The sequence below is a fragment of the Myotis lucifugus genome, unplaced genomic scaffold, assembly GCF_000147115.1.
Source record: "Myotis lucifugus unplaced genomic scaffold, Myoluc2.0 scaffold_12, whole genome shotgun sequence".
In the NCBI taxonomy this organism is placed as follows: domain Eukaryota; kingdom Metazoa; phylum Chordata; class Mammalia; order Chiroptera; family Vespertilionidae; genus Myotis; species Myotis lucifugus.
In genome coordinates, this window is record NW_005871060.1 from 6,211,517 (window position 1) to 6,229,484 (window position 17,968).

The following is a 17,968-nucleotide window of genomic DNA, read 5'->3' on the forward strand; positions in this document are numbered from 1 at the left end:
TGAACTCTAACCAAATCTTAACACTCTTTATATATTTATATATGCTATGATTCTTTCCCATTTATTCCATCCCCCATGTCTCTAGCTTTTCGAAAATGAAAATTGCAATTGGATAACAGATTAATCTCCTTACTTCTCAGCTAAATATTTTTTTCTACCATCAAATTGCAAAATCTTTAATCAGATTTTATTCTTTTATAAAAATTTTTTAAAAAACACACAAATTCCTGGTAGCTACATCAAAAAACAAAATCATTCAAGCTGCAAATACTCACAGCCCTGATAGATCAATGAATCATTTCTCTATACATGAAAGTATAATTATAAATGTTTTACACTAACTTATTCTACTTTCTTAAAAAGCAGATTCTTTCATGCCATTTATAGCATTTATGGAGTATTTCATAGGAAACCATCATTGCAGAGATTTCTTCAATGTATAATAAATGGAAATCACTACATGACTCTATATCCATATTCTATTTTCTAGGCATTAGCCAAGTTTCCTGCATAGTACTTCATTCCTTACAATAGGATTTCATATTTATTTCACCGTTTAATTGGATCTTCATGACAATTCTGTGAAGGAAAGCCAACATATGTCAAGAACTTCTACATGCCAGCCCCCCCCATTCAGCATTTTGCATGAATTATCTCTTTAACCCTAATAATAATCACATGAAACTGATGTTGTCAATCCCTTTTTACAGAAGAGAACACTGAGAATAAGCTAAGTTAAGTAGCCGAAGGTCACATGCTAGTGATCAGAAGAACCAGCTGTTTAGAAACAGGTCTGCCTAACTCCAAGGCCTCTGTTCTTTCCCTACAGGATGTTGCTTTGTCATCACAAAGGAGGAAACGGGTCAGAGGCTAAGGTACTTAAACAAGGCTGTTTAGCTAGCATGTGGTAAAATAAGATTTCAACTTAAGATCTTCTGAGTCTCAAACTCTTCCCTCTATAGTATCAAGACATTTCACAATCATTATAAAACATAAAAATATAGACAAAGTATCAAATCATGGCTCCAAATTTTCCCCTGAAAATTTGAAAGAAGCAGTACAATATATTAAAGTGATACCCGTACTTCCATAGAAGACTTCCTAACTTACAAAAGGTCTAATGCACACAACCTCCTTTGCTTTTCCAGTAGCAGCTAAAGTGATCTTCACTCACTGTGCCTCCCCTATAGTCAGCACAAAAATTCAGACTTCTTCATTTGTTCAACACTAGGCCAACGCAGAATGAGTATCTAACCCAGGGGAGCTGGGGACTGTGATTCCCCAACCCTCTCCTCTCTTACCAAGTAACTCACCTGATACCATCCCTCAGTGCCATGTGCATTCCCTCCAATCTCTTTCTTTTCCTATTCTTTTCCCAACTTCTGCTCCATTAACCTGAAAGAAATCTTATCTCATTTGTTAACTTCAACCCTGTAATAACAACTTACAGACATTATCCAATTCCCTTTTACATTTTTCTTGTATATCTCAGGTGGCTTCCTGCTCCTGTTAAAGAAATATTTCCCAACTTCACTGAGAAGACACCAGGAAGTAACACATGTGGAATGTGAATTGCTATAAGAAAATTGTTCTGGACTGCCTTCAAAAAGTTAGTATTAAGGAAGGAAGAAAGAAAAAGATAAAGAGGAAAAGGGTAAGGAAGAATAATCTAGATTCTATTTTACTTATTTTTTAAATATGTTTTTATTGATTTAAGGGAGAGAGAGAGAGAGAGAGAGAGAGAGAGAGAGAGAGAGAAACATCAATAGTTTGCCTTCCAGGGACCAAACCCACAAATCTGGGCATGTGCCCTGACCGGGAATTGAACCAGTGACCAACCAGTGACCTTTCATTGCACAGGACAATGCCCAACCAACTGAGCCACAGCGGCCATAGCCTAATCTAGATTTTAAAAGGATAAGGAGACAAAGGCAAATATTTTTTTAAACGCTATGAAAGAAATCTTGGGGGCAACTGGAGAAGTTAGATATGGACTAGATTTAACATGACAATATAAGATTATTGTTATTTTGCTGAAGTATTTATGACTCAAGTGTCACGATGGTTGAAATCACTTTCAAATGGTTTAGTAATACCAACTCCTTCGAAATGTATATAAACACAAGAATGTTTGTGGCAAAACATTGATAATTGTTGACTCCAGGTTGCGAGTACTTAGATATACACTGTAAATTCAATAAATTTTTCTGTACATTTTAAATTTTCAAAATGTAAAGTAAGGTTTAAAAGGAGAAAGATTAAAAAGCCATTAGAGAGTTTCCACTTGTCTTTAGATTTCTAGTATTTTTGATAGAGCAGAAATAAGAAACTTCTTCCCTCTTTGGTCTACAAAGTGCTAACCTGCTAAATCTTAGAATGGATTACCACTCTAGGTAGACTGCAGAAGGATACACAAAATTACAGCACTGCTCTTTCTTTCTCCTCTATAAACAATGTCTTTGACATCACAATACTTTAAACATAAAACTGTACAATTTTCCCATGTTACCAAATATGAAAATCTGTGGTTGTACTGCACAAATATTTCCCCGAACTATACAGTGTACTGTCTTCATTAGAATGCCTTACACAAAAGTTGAAAAAAGGTAAAGAAGCAAATTACATTTTCATGAAAATCTTTAAATCATTTGCATACATCTTATACAATCTCACAGAAGTTCTCTTTTCTGTTAATTCTGTGACAGATACTTTTTATATTTTTAAAGGGCAAACCACGCTCAGAGACCCAGCTCCTAGGCTACGCAAAGCATGCAGAAAGGAGAACAATGAACCTAATGAAAAAGTAAAAATGATAGCTAAGGTCACCACACAGTTTCTGCTGGATTACACAACAGAGAGAACACTGCTTAAAAATTTTAAGAACCTATGCTTCTTCAAAAAACAATTACAATATATAACTGAAAACTCATTCATATAGTTCACAGACCATTTTCCTCTATTAAATTAGACTTAAAATGTATCATTATGCCAGACTCTTATGAGCTATTGGAAAATAAGTTTGCCACAAAATCACAACACCCTCAAAGGTAAGAAAAAGCAGAGTTAACTCAAATTCACTTTAAAATGTATCAAAACTTAAGATCTAAAAATATTTTCATAAAATCATTTGCTTCAGCTGCTATACTAAAGATGCTTTCTTCCTACATATAGGCCCTTCTTAGAGAAGTTGTGCTTTCCACACTTGTTATAAAGGCAACTCGATTGGAAGGTTCTTCAAATGACAGTGACTGGGCAGTGCTGGACAGCCTTCGGAACAGGAGACAGATGAATTCTTCTTCCAGCAAGTTATAATTTAGAATGTGACCATCAAAATAAAAGCTAAACTCAACACCCCCGACTGACCACTGTCCACTGATAAGAAAGCTGATAAAACCATTTGGCAGAGAAACAAAAACAAGAATACAAGCAACACCAGAAAAAGAAATGGAGAATAAGTGCCTAAAAACATTCAGTTCCACGGAAGGCTGGCTGTACATCCTGTACTTGAGTTCTATAGTTTTTGGTACCAGGATATTTGTTCTCAAAATAATTTCCTTAAGAAAAAGGTAAATATGGACATATACTTAGGTAAAGAATTTCCAATGGAAACAAGTGAGTTAAATTAGCATATTAAATACCAAAAATATGATTAGGACACAGCAAAGCCTGGGATTTAACTATGACTCAATATATTTTCCCCCGAAATAGGATGTTAATCTTATACAGGGTTACCTAAGATAGAACAAGTTACTCTTCTCCAAACATTTCTTATTATGTATTTGCTTACTTTTCTCAGCAATAGAATAAAACATTTAAAATCCATGTTTAATATAATGAGTATAATCATATATTCAAATATGTCAAAAATGTATAATATTCTTTTAAAGAAAAGAAAAAAGTAATGTCTTTCTTCATGTGTAGGAGGGGCAGGGCATTATAGGAGGGTAGTTAAGTGCCTGAGTCCTGGAGACAGACTCCTAGGTTTGAATCTCGGTTCTGTCATTTTCTAATCCTGTGACCTTGTAACTTTTCCTGCCTGTTGCTAGTAGCATAAATTTAGTATGATAATGAAATCAATCTTGTAGCGTTGCTATAAAAAAGTAAATGATGTAATATTATGGAAAAACCTAGGAAACAGTAAGTGTTCACTATTAATATTATTTTTACTATTGTTAGCTGTTAGTCAGAGTATGAGGGTAGATTTCATAATCTGTGACATCATAAAACTAAATTCCTTGAACAGAGTCATTCTTTGGCGGGTACAGAAAATGAAAAACATCAAAATGTGTGATCCAAAAAAATGGGACTTAAAGGTAAACCTACACTAAGAAAAACCATAATCTCTATTGTGGGGCCTCACAACAATAAACTAAGAGGTGTTCTTTCATGAGGAATAACTTGCCTTCTGATAACATTTTGTAAAGCTTTCCTTCAACAATCCCTGACCACAAAAAAAGCCCTTATTCCTGAAAGTCCACACAGATACAGCAAAGCCTCAGTATAATCTACCGATGTTGGAGGAAAGTAAAAATCCTTAAGATTTTACAAAAACAGACCAAATCTTAACCCTGATATCAAAAAGTTTGAATTATGAACCATGACTATTCAGAGGTAACTATGAAAATTCATTGTTATGGAACTTTTTGCAACATCATCTGGAGTAGGCAATCATATACAGTTAAGAAAGAACTCAAGCCGAAACCGGTTTGGCTCAGTGGATAGAGCGTCGGCCTGCGAACTGAGGGGTCCCAGGTTCCATTCCGGTCAAGGGCATGTACCTGGGTTGCGGGCGCATCCCCAGTAGGAGATGTGCAGGAGGCAGCTGATCGATGTTTCTCTCTCATCAATGTTTCTAACTCTCTATCTCTCTCCCTTCCTCTCTGTAAAAAATCAATAAAATATATTAAAAAAAAAAAAAGAACTCAAGATATTGTAAGGAGAAAAACAATTCTTGCATCATGAACACATGACATATGACTTACAAACAAGTAGTAAGACCAGATATAAAAGAACCAAACGGAAAGGTCAAAAACTATGTGGAAGGAAATAAGGGAGGGAAGGAAGGTGGAAAGGAGGGAGGGCAGACCATTATAAATAATTTCAACTTTTTGGAGGGGAGAAGAACCAAAATATCATAATTTTTATAAGAAGTCCCAAAATCCTTAAATAATAAATAAATAAATAAATAAATAAATAAAAATTTAAAGAGGCCTGTACTTCCTTCCCTATACATTCTGTAACTCACATTCTCCTTCAGTATATAGACATTCACAACAATCCTTCATTCAGTCAAAAAATATTGAATCTTTACTTTCAAAATGTGATTCCCTAGGCCTAGACCTTTTGAGGTTCCTCTCCCACTATACGTAAGATAATAAAACACCTCGAGAGCTTATATTTCTGATTCCCCCTACTTCCTCTCCTGGATCATTTATGTTATATAACACTTTCAAGTTGCAAACTCTTATGGAGAGCAGCAGCCTTCTTCATTTTCATTTATATAAAGCACATAAAAAAATGTGTGCAAAGGTAAAGCAGATGTCTGACCAAATTAGGAGCAAAATGTACATAAGTAGGAGACTTCCTCCTAAATTCCATGTTTCTCTCAACTTAGACATAGTTCCTTTTTCTAAAAAGAAAAGATTAATTTTCTTAGGATGTTGCCACAGTCATCTCACAATCAGATTAATACACTTAAAGATGACTTTTAGTAGTCTTCAGAAAACTGAGGCGCAGGGGCAACTTTCCCATGAATAACATTAACACCAAGCGACACATCCCTTACAAAACAATGAAAGGAACAGGTATCTGTCCTCTGGCTCCCTTCCCTGTGGTCAAAGCAAAACACAAAAGAGTGGCTAGTGGCTAAAGTTTAAAACTAAAATGAAAAGTTGACATCCTAGTGTTACCAATTTTAAAAAATTATTTAGTGATTACAAAAATATCTTTTCAAACCTACAGCAAAAATAGCACACTGAGTTCCTCCATACCCGTTTCTCTAAGTCAACAATTTAAGCAACGGCTCCAAACTCATATCCTTTTATGCAAACTCAATTCTACCTTTCAAAAATAAAGTCAATATGCTAATCAAGTGTATAATCAATCAACCAAGCACTAAGAATTATATCCCCTTTGATTTTCATACATTGAATTTCTAATTCCCAACACCTCAGAATGTGACCTCATTTGGAGATAGGATCTTTACATAAGTACACAAGTTAAACTGGGGTCATTAGGGCGGGTCTTAACCCAATGTAACTTGTGTGTTTATAAAAAGGGGAAATTGGGACAAAGACAATTAATTTCTGTTGTGTTAAGTTGCTCTGAGAGCCCTAACAAATTAATGCATGTAGCAATAGAGAACTAATACATATACTTCATTCAAAATAACTTTTATCGGCTGTACCTAAATTAGCCTCAACCCAGGACTCAAAGCTTCCAAGTCTCAAGTCTTTATTCTGGAAAAAGACATTAGTCCAGATCAGAAAATCTTAGACCACAGATTTTTTTTTTTTTTTTTTTTTAGTTAGCTGGGACTCCTACAATCATATAATCTAATGTACTCATTTCAAAAATTGCTGCTGCTGCTTTTAAACACTTAGCATATATTAATTCCTCACAAGAACACTATGAGATACCAACACCATCAATTATATTTTTAAGATGAAGAAACTGATGTCCAGAAGTTAAGTAAGAAGCTAGTAAGTAGCCAGGATTTAGTAAACTGAGGTGCCCAGAGAATAATTTATAACTATCCAAAATCATAGCTAGTAGGTAAGCTGGGACTAACCTAATGGTTCTTTCTCACTCCCACCTTCAAATTTTTTTCTTAAAGAGTTAAATAGAAAAGCTTTTCCTTTACTTGCTACATCCAAGCTTTGTATTTCTTTCTACCTTAGAAATATATACACTGAGTGGCCAGATTATTATGACCACCTGACGTTTGTAGGCAAATTAGCTATAATTTCGCGCTGAAGTTGCTAGAGGGCCAGACCATTATAAACAGGGAAACAGGTTGTTTACCATGACAGAAGTGATTTTCTTCTGAAGATATGGGTAAACAACGCGATTTAACAACCTTTGAACGTGGGATACATCTGAACGTGAGTGGCCAGATTATTATGACCACCTGACGTTTGTAGGCAAATTAGCCGTACACTGCATCGTATGGGATATGGAAGCTGAAGGCCTGTTCGAATACCTTTGCTGTCTGCAGTTACCAAGATAAAACGTCTCCAATTCACACAGGAACACAAGGATTGGACAGTCAAGCATTGGGAAAAAGTCATGTGGTCCGATGAATCACGTTTCCAGTTGCATCATGCAGATGGCAGAGTGAGAATTTGGTGGAAACAGCATGAGAGCATGCACCCCACATGCATGAGTACAACCCTTCAAGCTGGTGGGGGCAGTGTTATGGTTTGGGGCATGTTTTCCTGGCATGATTTGGGCCCTTTAATTTGTGTGGAACAACGTCTAAGTATCGTTGCTAATCAAGTTCATCCTATCATGTTGATGGCGTATCCAATGGAGATGGCTTCTTCCAACAAGACAATGAGCCATGCCATGGTGCTCATATTGTGCAGGAGTGGTGTCAAGAACATGAGGGAGACTTTACCTTGCTTAGGTGGCCCCCACAATCACCAGATCTCAATCCAATTGAGCAGTTGTGGGACAAAGTTAAAAGAGCCATCAGGCAGCTGGTTCCACAACCATCAAATCTCACAGAACTGGACAGTGCTATTCCTCAGGCATGGTGTCAGATTCCTCGCATCACCTTTCAACATCTCATAGAGTCAATGCCAAGAAGAATCGCCACAGTACTGAAGGCAAAAGGTGGCCCAAGGAAGTACTGATGGGGTAGTCATAATAATCTGGCCACTCACGTTCAAATATATCCCACGTTCAAAGGCTGTTAAATCACGTTGTTTACCCATATCTTCAGAAAAAAATCACTTCTACTGTTGTGGTAAACAACCTGCTTCCCTATTTATAATGGTCTGGCCCTCTAGCAACTTCAGCGCGAAATTATAGCTAATTTGCCTACAAACATCAGGTGGTCGTAATAATCTGGCCACTCAGTGTATATTTGCCTATCTGTCCTCCTCTAACCAGAAAAATATGGTTACCCATTTTATTCTACTCCCTGAACGCTCAAATGCTGTTTTCAATTCCTGATGCTTTTCTTGCATCTATGTTAATCATTTTTATACACTGGAACAGAAAATTTCACTTCTACACAGTTTGTGAAATACTGCTTGAGCTTAATATTTGATATCAATTAAAATACAAATATACCTGGAAAGAGTAATATGATATTATTAGTTATCTGCATTTTAGTAGCAATAAGTCAGAAAACAGACTTTGAAACAAAGATGGCAAGAAAACCACTGCAAAGTTTTAAAAATGACCGTGCCCTAAGTCACAGCTTGTCCACAAGCACCTGACTAAAGAATCAGTCTGTTCTGGGAAATGTGGGATAGGTGCTTAAGTTAGCCTTTCTTTGGGCGTCTGAACTACAAGATATAAAGCTCAGGAGGTGGTGGCAACCATGCTTCCCTTGACCCGAATGGAAACGTGGAGAAAGCCAGTCTGCAGAGAGTGAGACAGATGCACAGGAGCTGCACACTCCTGAGAGTTCCAGGGAGACCTGGCTGCATCTGGTTCCTGGGTGCTTTTCAGGCAGCCCATCTGCACTTCTGGCCCTGGATCCTTTGGCATCTTCTCTGACACACCCAAAAAATGAATAACTTCTCCCTTTTGCTGAAGTTCATTTGAATCCAGTCACTTGCAATCAAAAGAGAACTAACACGGTCAAAAAGTAGCCTCCTCCAAAGTTGCAGAACATTTTTGAAGGACTAATAACTTCATGTAAAAAATAGCTTCTCAGCAAAAATAAAACAAGATTAAAACTAAGGCAAGTAGGTATCAATAGTACTTTCCAATGCCTCACAACATAATTCATTATTCACACTAGTCACTCGAGGTAAAATACAATAAAGAGTTACAAAGCCTGTGCTTACAACTAGATTTTTCTAGGAAAATAATGCATTAAAAACGTGATTTTATTCTATGTAAGTAACTACAATAAAAGTAATAATGCTTTACAGCCAGAATTGAAACTGAGGTAATTTATTCTAACATATCCTCTTTTGGTGCAGAAAACTAAAAGCCATCCAGAAAAGGAGGCTTACCCGAGATTACCCAGCCATCAGAGGGAATGACTGAAACCCAGCTCTTTTGAGACACAGTTCAGAGGCCTTGTTACAGTGCAATGGTATGGTACAGCAAAGACTACCACGATTCTGTTCCTGGTTCCTTGTTCAACGGACATAGCAATCCTAAAACTGACCTGATTCTCTGTTCTGGGCTGGCATGAACCTGTGGCAGGCACTTTCCTCCTGAAGCAGATGTGGACAAGTATTATATCTATGATGAAAGAAAGAAAAAGAAAACCCAGTGTATTTTCAGAATATGTTTCAGCATCATGAGTCATTCATTTTCTACTGATTCTTTCTTTATTTTCCTTATGTGTTGCCAATGGTTTAATCGTGGAACACATGACTATTTTAGGTAGGTAAAATTTGCTATTCAAAATCCATAAAGAATACAGTCATTTAATGATGGTCTCTACATACCATCTCATTCAGCTTCTTCATTTTACTGGTGAGGAAACTGAGACCCAAAAAAGTTATGCAAAGAATCAATGACAACACAGCTATTTAGCAGGAAAGCCAGATTCAGAACCGAATTCTTCCCACTTCCAGTCCAGAATTCATGTGTACATCACAGATCACTTTGTCTCTTTTTGGAGACCCAAATATGAGCAAAAAAAAAAAAAAAAGGGAGAGAGAAATTCATGTCATTTCTTTAGGTGCATTTGTCAAACATCTGAAGATAAATGTGGTGTAGAGCTGAACTAATTTACTCTAAATTAAAACCAGAAAACAATGCTTCCTCACTCAATGGTTATAAACCAACCTTGAGTTATTTAACTTGCCTTGTATAGGATATTTAAATGTTTTTTATTTACCATTCAGTATTTTAATATGAAAACACTAGTATTTGAATCATAATATCTAGGTTCTGATCTTAACTCAGCTCTCATCAAGTTTTAGGATATTAATTGTTTCTTTGTTCTCAAAGTTCTTTTATTCAAAACAAGGAGCTAGGATTAATTCCCATGGGTCTTCGAACTCTGAAACATTTTACATAAGAAAAGTTTCATCTTTCAGCAACATTATGACATACGCTTTGCTGATCAACTATTTGTTTTTTGTTATATATTTGTTCATCTCTTTGATGATATTATTACAATAGGTAAACATAATCAGTAATATTGTCTTCAAATGTAGTTAATTATCACTCAAAAACCTATGCAACAATAACCTAGTTTTGCTATCTCACTTTTTTTATAAGAACCCAGCTGGAAGTGGAAGGAAAATATTTTTAAAAATCTACCTTTTAGGTGGTTTATAAGAAACTTCCTGAATCTTTTTCCCAAATCATACATTTGGTTACTCATTCAACAAGTTGTTACTGAGTGACTTGCCAGATGGCAGACAGACACAGTCTTAATCAGAGAGAAGTCTTTAAAACAAGATGTACTTCAAGTAAAGTATTGAGTGACTTTAGAAATTCAAGGAGCAGTGAAGGAGTAGGTAGAAGTGATGAAATGTCTCCTAAACTGTAACCTCAGAATATGCCTTCTCTATATTAATTGCTACATACAACAGTTATTTGTAACATGTTTTAAATTCAAAGCAAATAATAGAATGAATATACAGGTACCTGTTACCCAACTCAAGAACCTAAATATAGGTTATTGGTAATGTTCTACCGAGTTGTTCCTCTCTATGCCATGCCTCAGCTCTTTTATCCCTTCTGTCCCCATAACTGCTATCTTAAAATTTGTGTTTATCATCCATTTGCTTTTTTAAAAGTATATTACATATGTACCTATCCCCCAACAACACAGTGCTTCATTTTGTTTGCTTCTGTTTTGGTAAAAGTGGTATTTAACAGCTCCTGTTGCCCAGGGTCTAATTTTTCCACTCAATAGTATGTTCTCAAGATTTCATCCATGTTGTTGCATTTAGTTTTAGTTCATAAATTTTCCATTTTCACTGCAGAATAATTCTGCACTGTGTGATCATGCCATGATAGAATTATTCAGTCTCTTTACAATAGCATCATGTTTTCCCCTGGGTTTTTTTTCTTTGCTATTATGAACATTGTTACAAAAACTGTCATACACATCTCCTGATCACACAGTGCCAAAGTTTCTCTTTAAGTAAAATGTGTAGGAGTTGAGAAATATGCATATGTTCAATTTTTCCTGAGGATGGCAATTTTTATTTTCCCAAAAATGTGTTTAGTAATTTATAATCCCACCAGCAATAGGTACTTCATATTGCTCCATATCTCCAGCATTCGGTCATGCCAACTTTTTAATTTTGGGGTATAAAATGGCATCTAATTGTGGTCTCAATTTGTATTTTTTTGCTAATTAATGATACTGAGTATTTCAAGTTTTTTGGGTAATTCGTGTTTCCTCTTTTATGTAATGCCTATTGATATCTTTTGCCCAATTCCTCCTTAATTATTTACCCTTTACTTACAATGTTATATAAATGTTTTAGATGATTATTTGGTTTACCCACTTTATAGCATCAGGCAAGTGATGCTATAAAGAAGCAGAAACAGCAGAAGGCCAGAGACAACTGGAAACAGCAAGCTAGAGTACCAATGTTTTTCTCAACCCATTTTTGTACGTTAATGCACTACAGATGTCTGAAAGTATCAGAAATCTAAAATATTATGCAATTTATGCAATTGATCCTGTTTTAGAATCTTTTTTTAAATATATATATATATGTATATATATGTATATATATATATGTATCTATTGATTTCAGAGAGGAAGGGAGAGGGAAAGAAAGATAGAAACATCAATGATGAGAGAGAATCATTGATTGGCTGCCTCCTGTATGTCCCCTACTGGGGATCAAGCCCACAAGGTGCCCTTGACCAGAATAGAACCTGGGATCCTTCAGTCTGCAGGCTGACGCTCTCTCCACTGAGTCAAACCAGCTAAGGCTAGAATCTTTTATTTTAATATAAATTCAGCTAAGACTAAATGCTTTGATATGATTTCAGTGCACTTAACTGCAATATAAAATAATATCAGGTATCAGGTTTAAACAAATCGCAACTTAAATCATAATTTAGACAGTCCTCATTTTGACCCTGACATGTTACATTTTTTAATCTATTTCATGCTTTGCTTCCAATTTAGAATAAAGTCAGTGTTATTGTCAAAGGGGGAGTTTGAATATATATGCACATAAACATGAAAACTAAACTTCAAAAGTACATTCATAAATTAGAACACCACAGAGACATGAAAATTGTGCTGGGTAAATTCTAAGGACCTCTAAATCACACTTTTTTGCTTGAAGATCAATGTTTTTTCCAGATAGCCCCAAAAGAGTTTTAGGAATCTCTTTCCAAGTGTTACACAAACTAGACAGATTAAAGAGTAACAGCTCAATGTCTGGAAAAAAATTAACAAGCAGGGCTACTGCCCCCCTATGGCTTCTCAGGACTCCTGGTAGATTACCTGATGGACAGCATCATGCAGGAAAAATATCAAAAGCCACACAAAATCTGAATCACTCTATATTATGGCTTTGATTCCTATATAAGCAATCAGAAAGAACTTCCAGATCCACATTTACCACCAACCTTCTACTGTGCTTGAACTCTTTGGGACCATATCAAGTCTAACTAACACTTCCCCTTTGATACACAATACTCTAGGGCAGTGTTTCTCAACCTGTGGGTCACGACCCCTTTGGGGGTCAAATGACCCTTTCACAGGGGTCACCTAAAACCATCGGAAAACACATATATAATTACATATTGTTTTTGTGATTAATCAATATGCTTTAATTATGTTCAATTTGTAACAATGAAAATACATCCTGCATATCAGATATTTACATTACGATTCATAACAGTAGCAAAATTACAGTTATGAAGCAGCAACGAAAATAATTTTATGGCTGGGGGTCACCACAACATGAGGAACTGTATTAAAGGGTTGTGGCATTAGGAAGGTTGAGAACCACTGCTCTAGGGAGTCCTGCTTCTCTCTCCTACATCATCAACTTCCAATAAAGCAAAACCATTCCTGTTTTCTAACAGGGCTCTATACCTTTTCACCAGCAATGTATGAGAGGAAACTTCTAGTTAGTCCACATCCTCACCATATTAAACATTGTCAGACTTTAAGCCATTCTAGTGGGTGAGCGATGGCATCACTCTGTGGTCTTAATTTTCATTTTCCCTGATGACTAGTGATGTTGAACATCTTCCTATGGATTTGTATCTTTCTTTGTAGTGTACTGACCTTGGTGAAATGTCTGTGTAAATCTTTTGTCATTTTCAGACAGAGTGACAGTTCTTTAGACCTTCTGGTTCAAATGCTTTGCCAGTTATGTTTTGCAAATATTTTTCCTAACCTTTTCATTTTTTTAATGGTGCAGCAGGCTTATTTTGAGAAAATTCATTGAGCTGTACACTTATGAGCTGTTCACTTCTCTGTATGTATATATTTGAAGGAACCAGTTTATTTTAAAAAGAGATAATAGACTACGCTTTGGAAGGTATTAAAATCATCAACTAGTAAATAGCCTGAAGATGATGCAATCTGGCCTGCATATACTGAAAACTAAAAAATATGTCTTGATACTCCTAGTTATAAGCTCTTCCTAGCATTGGGTCCCTATCAGATGCCCAGACATGAAAACTAAAATTAGCAAGAGAGAGAATAACATGTTAAATGCCTCCCTCCTGCAATTCTGTATTGCAATCTGACCTCTGAATTATAGACATTTCAGATTAAGATATATTATACTTTTTGTTAATTACAGAGTAACTTTTAAATGAAAATGTTTAGGTTGATAAGCAGAGTTTCAACCTAAATGTAGTTACATGAAAACCTAACACATGCAATGACTTTCAATAAGCATCTGATTGTCAAATACATATGCTAAAACATAAAAATAAAAACCACTACATATGTTTTTGTTGACAACCCAGATAGCTTTACATAAGTATTGCTTATTAGTCCTTAATCATTCAGAAACTATCTCTCCTAACTTTATAAGAGCAAAAATTATATGCTGGCCTTTGGCATATTAATGAAAGTACATACTATAAAATATTTTTAAAATTTTATTTTTATTGATTAAAATATTTTTGAAATATATTTTTATTCATTTCAGAGAGAGGAAGGGAGAGGGAGAGCGAGAAACATTAATGATGAGAGAGAATCATTTATCGGCTGCCGCGTACACACCCCCTACTTGGGATTGAGCCTGCAACCTGGGCATGTGCCCTGACCAGGAATCAAACCATGACCTCCTGGTTCATAGGTCGATGCTCAGTCACGGAACCACACCAGCCAAGCATACTATAAAATATTAAGCAGAACATATTTTTTGAAGTCAAACAATAAAGTTGTTCTGCACCATAATACCAATTTATATATTCCCTTAACTCATGCCCCAAAGATAATCATTGTTTACAGTCTGGTATGTACCTTTTCAGACATTTTCTATGCTGAGTATATACGTCTGTGTGTGTGTGCATGTGTATATACATATACATATATGCATACCTTCACAAACACAGTGTATGTAACATTTTAGAATTCTATAAACCAAGATTTTAAAAATATTTCAATGGGGACTTTATAGTTGAGGAACTATAAAACATGAAACCAAAAAAAGAAAAAGAGCTAATCCCAGACAGTGTGGCTCGGTGGTTGAGCATTGACCCAGGAACCAATAGGTCACCAGTTCAATTCCTGATCAGGGCACATATGCCCGGGTGGCACGCTCAACCCCTAGTAGGGGGTGTGCAGGAGGCAGCCAATTAATGATGTTTCTCTCTCATCAATGTTTCTATCTGTCTATCCTTCTCCCTCCTCTCTCTCTTAAAAATCAATAAAAAATATTTTTAAAAAAGAAAACTGAGTCAAATAAGATAAAAATAAGTTGAAATTTAAAATATAGTAGTTTAATGTGGCTTAAAATCTTGCTTAAGTTTTGGGAATTTACAGAATATATTATTACTTCTGTGGCAGACACATCTTGGAGTGGCTAGAGAGCCCACAATCCCTTTTGGTGCCATGAAAGATCAAAGGATAAATTACAGGGAGATTTATGAAATGGCTATTCGAATGGCTATTGTCATTCACAACTTGACATTAACCTAAAATTCCCTTCGCAGGTGTTCCCCAGAACCCTCCACTGCCAAAGCAAACAAATCAAAATATAAAGCCTCCTAATGATTGGGTGGATAAGATGACCCACATTGCAAATCAAGTCAGACTTCTTCTCCAGCCAACCTGGTCCTGCTCAGTAGGTTCATGAAGACAGCCAGGTGGCAGGAGAAGCAGTTATGTAAGGGATCAACTACATGGACTCACTAAGACTGACCTCACTGACACTACTATTGAGAACACATTTGCCTGAGTCCCCTATAAGCACTACCTCTTGGCAAAATACATCAAGCCCTCTGCATCACAGAAATGGTGATGGCTGGTCCTCACTACATGAGATACCAATTCTGAATGTGCCTCTGCCAGCATCGCTATGCAAGATTAACTTGGGGTGCTGTCCTGCAGGATATAAAGTAGGTTCTGAACACTAACCAACACACGATGTCTCCCATCTCCAGAATACACTGGATGTAGGAACCAAACAATGATAGAGTTTTGTTTCTTGTCTCAATAATTCTTCTTGGCTCAAGAACTCTGGAATCTGTTGATCTAGAAGTTTTCATTCCCAAGGAAAAAATATTTATACCAGGAGACAAAATAAGTGTTTCATTTTACTGAAAGCTGAACTTATAGTGTTCAGGTTTATTTCCTCACAACAGTAGAAAGACCATCACAATCCCATCCAGTTGGAACTACAAGGAGCTCAGACCCTTTCAAGAAGGAAAGACTGGCTCAGAATAGAACCTGACAAGCCAATATACTTGATAAGTAGAAGGTAACAGAAATACGAAATCTGACGTGGAACAGGTTAGGGTTTGTGCACTGATGCAAAAATAAGGATTGCAGCCATCATTTATTTTCTTACTAGTCATATATATATATATATATATATATATATATATATATATATATATAAATAAAACCCTAATATGAAAATAGACTGAACGGCCAAACAACCGAACCGGTCGCTATGACATGTGCTGGCCACCAGGGGGTGCACGCGGAGCATGGCGGGCGTTGGCAGCAGGCAGCAGAGCGTGGAACATGGTGGGCGTTGGCCACAGCGGGATGGTGGAGCAGGTGAGCGGGGGCACCAGACGAAGGTGGGGCACCGGTCGTTGTCATCGGGGCAAGGCTCTGGTGATTACTGAAAATTCTTCGCTCCCGCACACCGCGGTCCTGCCTGGCCTTTGTACCTGCTGCTGGCACTAGCCCCACTCGCACCCGCTGCCAGCACCAGAGCCACTGTTCACACCCGCTGCCGGCGCCAGCCCTGCTGCTGGGGCCAGCCCCAATCGCTCCGCGCCCGTCAGTGGGTGCGAGTGGGGCTGGCACCGTCAGCACGTGGGAGCGGGAGCGGGGCTGCCAGTAGACAGGGTACCTGGGGCTGCGGCAGGAGGGGCTGGGCACAGAGGATGGGCCGAGACCTGCCCCTTTGCCCACCGCAGCCTCGCGGCCCACAGTTCCTTTCAAGGTACACAAATTCATGCACTGGGCCCTTAGAGTATAATAATTATCCCATCTCTCTCATTAAATACATTTTATTTCCTTTTCCTTTCCCCCAACATGCAGATGACAAGTTAGCAGAAATTGAATTTAGGTTGTAAAAGAAAGAGTCACAGTGGAATGAAGAGCAGCACATTACCCAGAATCAGTAGCCCTACGGCACTGCCTCTTGATGTGGTATCTCAGCTTGCATTTAGATTTTTCTCCCACTAGAAAAAGTGCACCAACAGATGGGATAGCAGGGTTATCTCTACCTTTATATAAGTGGGGAGAAAAATGGGGGCAAGAGAAAAGGTAAAGGGAGTGGTTAAATTACCAAAGGGTAGGATACCTAGACACCTCCCAGGAGGGCTACCAAGCTTTGCTTTCCCCTTCTTTGGGGATGGCCCCCAGCACACAGTATTAGATGCCTAGAGCTATGACTATCCACCACAACCTGGTCCCCTTGCTCTGGAAGACAGATACCTGATCTGAACAAGCTAATCTCATCCTTTCTTGTTGGAATATAAAAACTGAACTGGCAAGGCAGAGACTCAATCTTTAGAGCAAAGTCACATTGGTGGCAGGTGTCTAGAAAGAAGGTATAAAACTCCGCTGATGAGATTCCTAGAGCTCCTTTGGCTTCTTCTGTTTAAGTCCCACTTGTTCAATTTATCATTCAATTTCCAGTATGGGCTCCATAAATGCCTTTTATCACCCCTTATGCTAGTGAGTATCAGCTTACTGCAAATCAAAAACTGCTAATATGACTTCTAGGAAGTAAAAGAGGTGTGGAATGTTCTCGTTTTAATGTCAAATTATCATATCATTAATTTGTCGGTGCTTCCTCTTACCCCACTCAAAAACTAAACGCCTAACATAGTGTGCTTTGGCCTTCAGAATTGTGACATTAGAACCCTCATGCCTAACATGCTTTTTCACATCCTCCTATTTTGCAAGAAAGCATATTTACTCCAAAGCTTCAGTTTGTTCATTTTAGCAGCAGCTCAGCAGCAGTTTCCTGTTAAGATGTTACAATGAAGCATCAGCAATTCTCTACATCTCGTGATGCCACACCAGTGCCATAGAGCAAACTAAATGATTACTGATTAACAATGGCAATGAATTTTTTCCTTAAAAGATACTTAAGGGTATATAAAAGAATGTCAAGCCCAGCATGCTTCTGCTCTC

At 37.2% G+C, this 17,968-nt stretch overlaps 1 protein-coding gene across 9 annotated transcripts in view; it reads right to left on the reverse strand.

Moving 5' to 3' along the window:
* The window catches only part of WDFY3 (WD repeat and FYVE domain containing 3), a 246,985-nt gene extending 229,884 nt beyond the window's left edge, over window positions 1-17,101 (reverse strand). For 5 of the 9 annotated variants that reach the window (XM_023750389.1, XM_023750388.1, XM_023750381.1 and 2 more), the window contains exon 1: window positions 9,353-9,547. The gene's annotated coding sequence lies outside the window, so the exon portion shown is untranslated. Of the gene's footprint in view, window positions 1-9,352; window positions 9,552-16,937 lie in introns of those variants that run through there. The other 4 variants (XR_002828161.1, XM_023750385.1, XM_023750386.1 and 1 more) reach the window with 4 other exon arrangements.
* Between the last annotated feature and the right edge of the window lie 867 nt (window positions 17,102-17,968).